At 33.0% G+C, this 9,632-nt stretch overlaps 1 pseudogene; it reads right to left on the reverse strand.

Annotated features, from left to right (window-relative positions):
- Window positions 1-889: 889 nt before the first annotated feature.
- On the reverse strand, window positions 890-1,267 carry LOC143544376 (protein GLUTAMINE DUMPER 3 pseudogene; annotated as a pseudogene).
- Between the last annotated feature and the right edge of the window lie 8,365 nt (window positions 1,268-9,632).

The following is a 9,632-nucleotide window of genomic DNA, read 5'->3' on the forward strand; positions in this document are numbered from 1 at the left end:
ATCGTCGAGATCGAGATTGAACAAGTCAATTCAACCAAATCAGTTTTTTTAGTAAAGATTCAATTAGTAAATGATAAAAAAATGAGTTCAAAGGTCAATTTGAAGGTTCATTAGTTTCATTTTATTTAATTTTATTTACTTTTTTTGTCATTCTTTATGGTTTATCTAATTTCATAAATTGAAAAAAAAAATTTTCAATTCATTGAAAATATGTCTATTTTAGATTACTCCAAATTGACACATTTTTTGTACAAAATAGTGCACAAATTAAGTTCTTTTTTTGATTGGACTGAAAATTGGAGATATCGATATATAGAAAACTCATTACATATCCATATCGTAAATAAATTAACATATAATAAATAAATTAAGAAATAAATAAATGTAAATTAAGTAATAAATAAATTAAGAAGTCAGAAAGTTATTCAAAAATTTTTAACACGGAATGAATTAGTTTCAACACGTCATTAATTTGAACTAAAAATCTTATATTTGGCCTTCCGAAAAACAGAAAAATTTTTCATTCTTGTAATTGTAAAGGTCGATGGGGAAAAGAAGACTCCCCACCATCAAAATTTGAGTGAAAATATACTAAAAGAAAGAAAAAATTTTGTATTTTTTTCTTGGTTCTTCTTTTTTCCGAAAACAGAAGAATTCTTTTCTAAAATGAAGGGTCTATTTCATATTGATTAGAATAGGGACTGCCAATTGTTCATTTTAGATTAACTTTGATATTAACAAATTACTAAGACTTTTTTTTTTTTTAATAAAATCCATTCTGATTATTCCGATATTTTAGGACTTATTTGTTTGTCGTACAAAAAAACTTTTTGAATTACCGGTAGATAGAGATTTCCCTAATGACATTATTTATTGTTACTATTTTTTTTTAAGAAACATGACATTCGGACACATGGCTCTCACCTTCTCTCTCACACGTGTCGAAACAAGATGTTGTACTAGTACTAGGAGTTGCCAAAAACGTTGGTTTCACTTGTCCAGCCATAATCACAAGATACTCTAGCTTGTTGTTATTATTATTATTACTATTTGGTTTTGTATCTTCCGATCCGCTCTCAAGGTCTCTATCTCTGCCGTTGTTGTTGTTGTTGTCGTTGTTTGGGGGCATGTTTAAGTACGAACATGCGAGGATCAAAAGAGCGAGAGAAATAAGTGCCAATAAGGTAGCAAGGCCACCGAAGAGGTATGGCACTGGGGATTGCCACGGGGATAATCTTGGAGTAGTTACCGATGAGGATGGCGTCATTAAAAGTTATTGAAAGAGAGATGTATGTGATGAGTGTGGGTTGATATGAAGGTGAGAGTTTTTATAGAAAACAAGAGATGTGATTTATGCGGCGAACCCACAGTAACTAGGTGGTTGTGGTTTTATGTGTCAGGTTGTTGTGGTTTTATGTGGAGTATTTAAGGTGGTGTTAATTAATGTTTCAAGCTTTTTTTCTAATAGTTAAGTGTCATTTTAGTATCTAGTATATGTAGTTTAATCAACTATGCAACTTTAATATTTATTTTTTATTTTATGCAAATGACTACCTTAGTTTCAAAAAACTTTCATTTTTTAATACTTTATTTCTAACTCTGTCAATTTTTTCGTTAAGTCAGGGATACTTTGGTAACTTCGTTATTTTTGTTTTTTATTTTCTTTTAAACGTTTATATATTGTAAATCCTAAATCCCCAAATCATAACATTAAAATCCAAATCATAAATCCCCAAATATCGTAAAAATTCAAACCATATGATGATGGATAAAGGGTTTGGGGATTTAGGATTTGGATTTTGATGTTATGATTTGAGGATTTAGGGTTTACAATATGTAAGCCTTTAAAAGAAAAGAAAAAAAAAGTAAATAACGAAGTTACCAAATTATCCCTGACTTAACGAAAAAAATAGACGGGGTTAAAAAAAAGTACTAAAAATGCAAGTTTTTTGAAATTAGGGTAGCCATTTACACAAAATAAAGAATATGTACTAAAGTTGCGTAGTTGGCTAAACCACATGTACTAAAATGACACTTAACTCTTTTTCTAATAACCTTTTGAAACTACCCCTAGGTGAGTTTAATAAAGATGGAATGTCAATTGTGTAGACTGATTTTGATGCTTACTGTCCGACTCACTCAATACTACTATTAAGGAGGGAACCCAACACTATAGAAAAACATCTTGAGTCAACTAATTTCAAACTTGAGACCTTATGGATCTTAAACCTTAACCATTATTCTATGTTATTGGACCAGAATGCCAGTTGCTTAGTGTTTGAAGTTGAAGTTGCTTTATTTATCTTGCCTGGATTTTGGTTGGTGTTAATTTGATTTGCGTTTGAAAATAAAATAGAAATCATTTAATGTAGGAGTTGATGATGCAAGGGAAAACACAATTTTAGCCAATGTTTAGAAATAACAGTGTTCAGAAAAAGTTTTAGGTTTTTTTTGGATTATTTGGATATCATCCGAATCCGATCCGAATTAAATTCAGATAGATTCGGATCGGATAGGAATATTCCAAAATCGGATCGGATCAGATCGGATTTTGGATTGGATCCTAAAATTTTCAAATCTGAATAACTCGAATCGAATAACCGGAGGATCTATTATTCAATCCGATGAACACCCCTAGATTAACCGGTTATTTCCCGCCAAATAATTAAATTGTTATTGATTAACGGAATGTGCACCTCCAAGCAAGCTTGTTTGTTTTTTTAATCAAAGGCGGAACATAGTATGGGCCAAGAGGGGTCAAAGCCAACCTATTTTTTTCCTTTAGAATTGTTAATTTTGATCCAATAACTTGTAAAATATTATGTGCGTTGGACTTGGGTTTGGTCCCTTCTATGTTTTCCACTATTCTATTTGTAGGGTATTGAGTTGGAGCCAACATACACTAGCATAAGGGTCATCGTGAACAAACTAAATAAGTTTTTAGACATTTTATGTAAATATTTTATTTTTCTTATTTGGTTGATGAAGAGATATGTATATGGATCCGGGTCGCAGGCCGAATCTCAAAGAACCTAGGTCATGGGAAGGAAAACGCCAAGGAGACAAGCTCGCTGGCGCGTGTACCCTAAAATGGCCAACCCGAAGACGCCACCTGGGTAAAAGGTATACACAAGAACCACCAACAGTACCAAAATGTATAGGGGAAATAAGCATCATTAGGGTGGCACCATCTATATAAAAGGTACGTCCAGGGATCACTGTGACAGCTGTACAAAGAAGACAGGCTTATTGCATAGTGGGACCCTCGTGAAACTACCTCTACGGTCGATCTACGTTACGTTAGCTACCGAGGGGACAAATCGGATATTTCAATGTGTGGTGTGGCCTAATAAACATTCCACACATCGGTTATATACACAAGACTTTAATTTTATTTTTTATATGTATGATTCTAAGTCAAATTATTACAATTATTTGATGTGATGAAAAAAAAAATTATTCTGCCTCTAATCATACGATAAAGAAATACCCAATAACCAAAAACACAACAAATTTCATTAGTGCCTCCCATTTATCTAAGTTGTTAGGGGTCAAATGATGCATGATGCATGTATTAATATTAATAGAAGTATATTAGGACCCATTCTAAAATATATTAAAAAAAACAAATTAGTTTTTCTACCAGCTGGGGTGGATAAATTATGTGACCCTATGGTCTCAAGCGATTCCCACTTCAGTACACATAAAATCTTTCTGCCATAATGGAACTGGTTGGTACCATCCTCAAGCATCAAACTAATTATAGGCGATTGAAAAATGTATGAATACAACTGGGCTATGAAAATTTATGTCACTAAGCCCGAATTACCATCACCGTTTCAAAAAAAAACTTGAAATAAAATTGTCTTTGAAGAGACGGAGGGGATGCTAAAATGATAAACATTAAGCTACACGTGTATGCACAGGATGCTTAAAGAGAAACAATTAAGCTACAAAAATTAAATGATTAAATTAAAAAAAACAAACATATATTTTATCAAATTAAATGGTTTTATAAGTTCAAAATAAATTTACTAATGGAATATTTATACGAATACGTGATGTATTCTCACGCAATTTCTTCATAATCATGAAAAATATGCACATATTGATTTTATAAGTTGCAAATATAATGGAATTCGAGTTCTAACAAAAGATTATATATGTTTCATTATGAAAGACATAAAAAAAGATTATATATAAAATTACTGAATAAACACGGTTTTGTATTACAGTTTCAGAAGAAAAAATAAAATTCCATGAATCCATGAAGGCTAAACAAATATGTGAAAATAAAATTGCTAGTCATTTATAATTTCTTATTATTTTTATCATCTTAGACCTATAAATATCATTAATTGAATTTTACCACACTTAGAAGTGTATATGAATTGATTTAATAAAAAAAGATATATTTGATTTCATTAAAAATATAAATATTTTAATTATATTAACATAGATAGCTGCATATTTTAAATCCCAACGGAAAATTTTGGCTATGAATTAATCTCTAAATGAATGTTTTTACTGTTATTTTCTTTTATTAAAATAGGTGGATGTTTTAGTAAGCATGTAACATCATGATTCATGAATAACCATGACACAAATTTTCATTTGGGTACTTAAAATAATTCATGAATTAACATGTCTGTGTGTACAACTCATAAGGCTGAGGGGTGTGGGGCGCTAACCGGGGCGCTAGAGCCCCTCCGCTCGCGCCCCGGGGCGCTAACCCCACACCACCGGGGCGCGAGCGCGGAAATCCAGGCAGGCGTGAGGCTGGTCGCGGGAGAAGAGAGATAAAAGGTGTCTTGGAGTTCGAAAAAGAGTCGTTGAGGGGTGTGGAATTAATTAAAAAATATATATTAGCTGGAGCCCCTCCACACCAGGGCCAGGGGCTCCAACGGGGGCTCCAACACCCCCCTTATCCAGTTTCTCTCTCTGCCACACGTCATAATATTATTGGCTGGAGCCCCCACTAGAGCCCCCAACACCCCTTAGCCTAATAAATTGTTCATGAATGACATCCTCTTCAATGTAATAAAAAATTTTAACTATAACTCAAGGTCTTACACAATACAAATCCTACATATGCTATATTCTTTACGTCAGTGAGATTTTTCTAGAGTATTATGTCGCTAGGGCTCTTCAGGTTCAAATCGATTTCCACCGGCTTCATCCCCCAAAGCAAACCCTAACAAATCCCATTTGATTTATATGAACGCAAAGGGTGTAAGAAGAATGAAATTTCGGTGTGTGTTCATTGGTTTGTAACACATTGACGATGTGACATTTTAAATGTTTCAAACTAGATTTTCATCCCGGCGAGTTGCGCCGGGTAGCTGACAAAACCCAAAAGTTGAAACCCGGGCGTTGGTAAACCCGAACGTTACGACAATGCGTCGACACGAATTCGGTCAGTACCGGCTGCGCTCATAACAATATAGACACCATTGGTAAAATTTGAGGGTTATAACCCAAAATATTAATTCGTCAAATTAACATATAAAAAAACAAATATTGGAGACGATGTTTAGTTGGTAGGCAAACTCAGGCGGTGGTAAAACCAAAGCATTGTTGGTCCCCGAGCATTGAGTCGGTAACTTGACACGAATTTGGTCGGTTTTGATTACGTACCTACGGTACCGGAATTAAAAAACGAAAAAAATAAAAAACTTGAGGTGGACCAACGGCCAATTTGGGGGGGGGGGGGGTCGGTCGGTAGCGTTGTCGACCATGGGCTTTAAATAAAGCCGCGAGTTTGCGTGAACTCGACAGGTTTCTTTCAGATTTGTTATGGTACCAGAACTAAAAAAAATTGACGTTTGATCAGTATCCATTACGTTTATTATGGTAACTAAACTAAAAAAAAGTACAAAACTTGCCGACTAATACGGTGCCGCCAAGTGGCCCAATAGTCACAACTCACAAGGAGACGCCCCTTTCTATGGTGAGGCAAACGTCAGCATGTTTTACCGACATAAGCTATCGGAAGTATTTACTTGGATCTGATCTGATAAGCATCGAGAATTTGCTTCTTCATAAGTTATGTTACAAAAGTTCAAAAACAAGTGTATGTATATATTATCTAAGAGAATCTTACACATATATATATTTTTTGAACGACATATGCAGGTCCATAACTAAACCTGACCTTATCTTTATCTATTCATGAAACATTAATGAAATTTCACATATCTTTTTTATATTTTTTTTAACAACACACTTTTTTAAACGAAAATATCCTAAGTTTAACCATGTACCCACCACCTCACTTTTGAGCGACAAAACACCATCTGACCACACTAGGTTATTAGCAGAAATTTCACAATCATGGGTCATATCATTATCCTAAGTTTTGATGTTCATAAAGTTATAAAACAACAAAAACAGCCATCGCCCACAAATCTATGACTATACTATTTCTAGATTGCAAATGCGATTTACATCGATTTTTATCATTTTCTAGAAAAGGATATTTGTCTTCGTTGAAACAATAATGTTGACAATTCATTTACTGTTTTAAAAGGTAAATAGTTATGCTTGTTTATTATTCCTAGTCAAAAGTAAAAACTTTTGCCTCTTCGACTTGCCATTAGACTACTCTTATTGGTGACTTCTAGTGAACATGATCACAAATAAGACAAAAACTTTTGTATTTAAAAAAACTAAAAAATGAACTCTTACAACCAAACATTGGCAAATGGCAACCAGGTGGGTGTGTTGCAATCTTTGGCCACCAATTTCTTTTTAATATCTTTTTTAATTGTCTATGAAATAGAAACATATAACTAATTGGATAGTTAGGAAGATAAATGGTACACTTAATTATTGTTATGAAATAGAAACATATAACTAATTGGATAGTTAGGAAGATAAATGGTACACTTAATTATTGTTATGAAATAGAAACATATAATTGCATGTGTAATAGAGGAACGCTCACCCGCACCTCAGTTTAAAAACGTCTTGTGCACCGCTCTCTGGGCGTTTAGGCAAGTGTGTCGTGCAAAAAAATAACGTGGGGTGCGAGAACTGTTGGTTTGTTTATTTGATTTCATGTATCATTCACAAAGCCTCCATCGTGTATTTTTTTTCCTAAATAAACACTCTAATGAAATTATTACATGCTTTAGTGTTTTTGCTTGTGAAAGCCCTTTGTAGTGATATGTGGTGCATTTTTCACTTTATTAGTGAAATAGTTATGGATACACTTATGTTAAGTTGCTAACGGGTGCATAGCATTCCACGAGAGAGTTTAAGAAAACATATAGGCTGGACTGTCAAGCCGCTTGGACTTTAGCATCGAGCATCCATAATAAGGAGGTTTATAGAAGAAAAAAATACACGTTTAATCAGCAATAACCTACCTAATAAGGAATTTTAGAAACGCTACTAAATCATCATCTTTTACACACAAAACCCCCCGCCTGCCCCAGTTCTATCTCAATTTTTCTAGTTTTGATCCAATACATTCTTTTAAAAATGAGTCATAAAAATGACATCCACAAAAAGTAAAAAATTGATGACATGTAAAAACATCAAAAAAACAACCACTATTGTGGATGCTCTCACAGGTTTCCTCCAACTTAAATATTACACTATGTTTGGCTTGAGATAATTGAGACGATACATATTACTTTAACTTAAATGTAATACTTACATTTTTTAACTACGTTTATATGTATTATTTTGTGACGCATATGTTAAGGCGCAAGAACGGACACTAAACCCGATGGTGGGTAGATATAGAAGACAATGCACAATATATATAATGTTACACCAACACGTATTGCCAACACCCTGATACAATTCAGGCTTGGTGTTATACATTTCGAGCTTGAGGCTTAAATCATATAGTCGACCAACGTTGAGTTGTCTCAATGACTCCATGGAGCACAGAGGTGATACTCATTCGAGTTAAATTAAATCATTTGACTCGTTTATGGTTCATGTATATATAATAATAGTATTATTTATGTTTTTTTTTTTGGTTTTTAAACAGAATAAGCATAAGAGTTTAAGACTTAAGGACATACTTATAATATAAGTTATTGTTTGCTAGAAGGCAACAACATTGTAAGATTATCTCCCCATCTTATTTCGTTATGTCTGTACATTAGAGAACCAACGTCACAGCAAACATAGCCGATCTATTAGATTACCGTATCATGCTACAATTATATACTAATTATTATTTATACTATATATTATTTTTAATTTGCATGGCTTTTGACGACCTGAGAACATTTGCTCTTATCCCCATGTCACTCTTCTATTCAATTGGGGCATACCTCAAAACATAAGGACCCTTGCATTAATTACACTTAGACTTCAACTAATCATCAATTCTGGTAAATAAACCAATATATTTGTAGTAATATTAATATATTTAATCTCAAGTTTTTTAAGATCGATCGATAATATGAAAGTCCTTTTTTCTAAGTAATAAGATAAAAAATTTCTTTTTTTCAGAAATCATGGCACAAGATTAGTTATAAATAAATCGCCAAAATTATAAGAACACTGATACCAAAATTATAAAATTATATTGTAATTGAATCCTTTTGTTTAATATATGAAGATTATTTAAAAATTCAAAAAAAAACAAAGTACAGATTTAGTTTGGATATGTTATTGACCTGTTAGAAACACCACTTGTTTTCAGCACGCGACATACACAAATACGTATGTACTAATTAATTATTATCATAGACTCGCATTGAACAAAACCAGTGATTACTGCACCACAAGTACCACCAACTTGCATGATTTGCATATCTGTGCTTTAGTTGTGTGTATGCAGGAGAACCATTCACAAAATAAAACAAAGTACGACAATCTTTTAATTATCCACTAATTTGATTTACAATACAAGAAAATTAAAGAGGAAATCGCAACATAGTGCGAGAAATAAACAATACAATTCTCAAATTACAGGCAGAGAAGCAAAATAAAAGAGAACAGAATAAAACAATCCATTTGTGGTGGCCGGCTGAGGAATTTTGTTACACATAGGTCACTTAAAACAGATTTCGGGTCTCCCAAGTGAAACCCGTCCGTCTCCCAAGGTTCAACAGCTGGAGCTGATGTGCTGCCGGAAATAACCAAGCACCCGAAACAGTACTTGAAACAAGAGTAGATCGAGGACAGAAAAAGCTAGAAACTTTTCTTCTTGAGTGAGAGATTGAAGGGTATGCCTAAAGTGTTAACTCTACTTCATTCTCCAAGACTTCATTCTTGTTATTATATATTTATTTAAAACCAATTCACAAAGCCTTCAAGTGACAATTCAGATATGAAGAGTGTAAACAATTATATATGAACATCAAAAGGAAATTAATTTCAATAATGTACATTAAGAGTAGCTTAATTTTCGCTATAGATACGAAGGCCAAAAGGGCATGAAGAACCTCACACTCGTAAATTTTTTTTTACAATTTTTGTAGAGACCATAAAATATATATAGCTTGTTTAAGGGTCCATATGATTGATTCTATACTTGTTAAAAATTATTTTGTACTTCTCGTGTGTGCATGTATATATAAAGATGTTGTTTTGTACTTGTTAAAAATTATTTTGTACTTCTCGTGTGTGTGAAAAATATATATACATTTGAGTGATTGTAAAAT

Source organism: Bidens hawaiensis, unplaced genomic scaffold, assembly GCF_021521415.1.
Source record: "Bidens hawaiensis isolate Kalapana, Puna unplaced genomic scaffold, B.hawaiensis_p1.1 tig00013566_1, whole genome shotgun sequence".
Classification (NCBI taxonomy): domain Eukaryota; kingdom Viridiplantae; phylum Streptophyta; class Magnoliopsida; order Asterales; family Asteraceae; genus Bidens; species Bidens hawaiensis.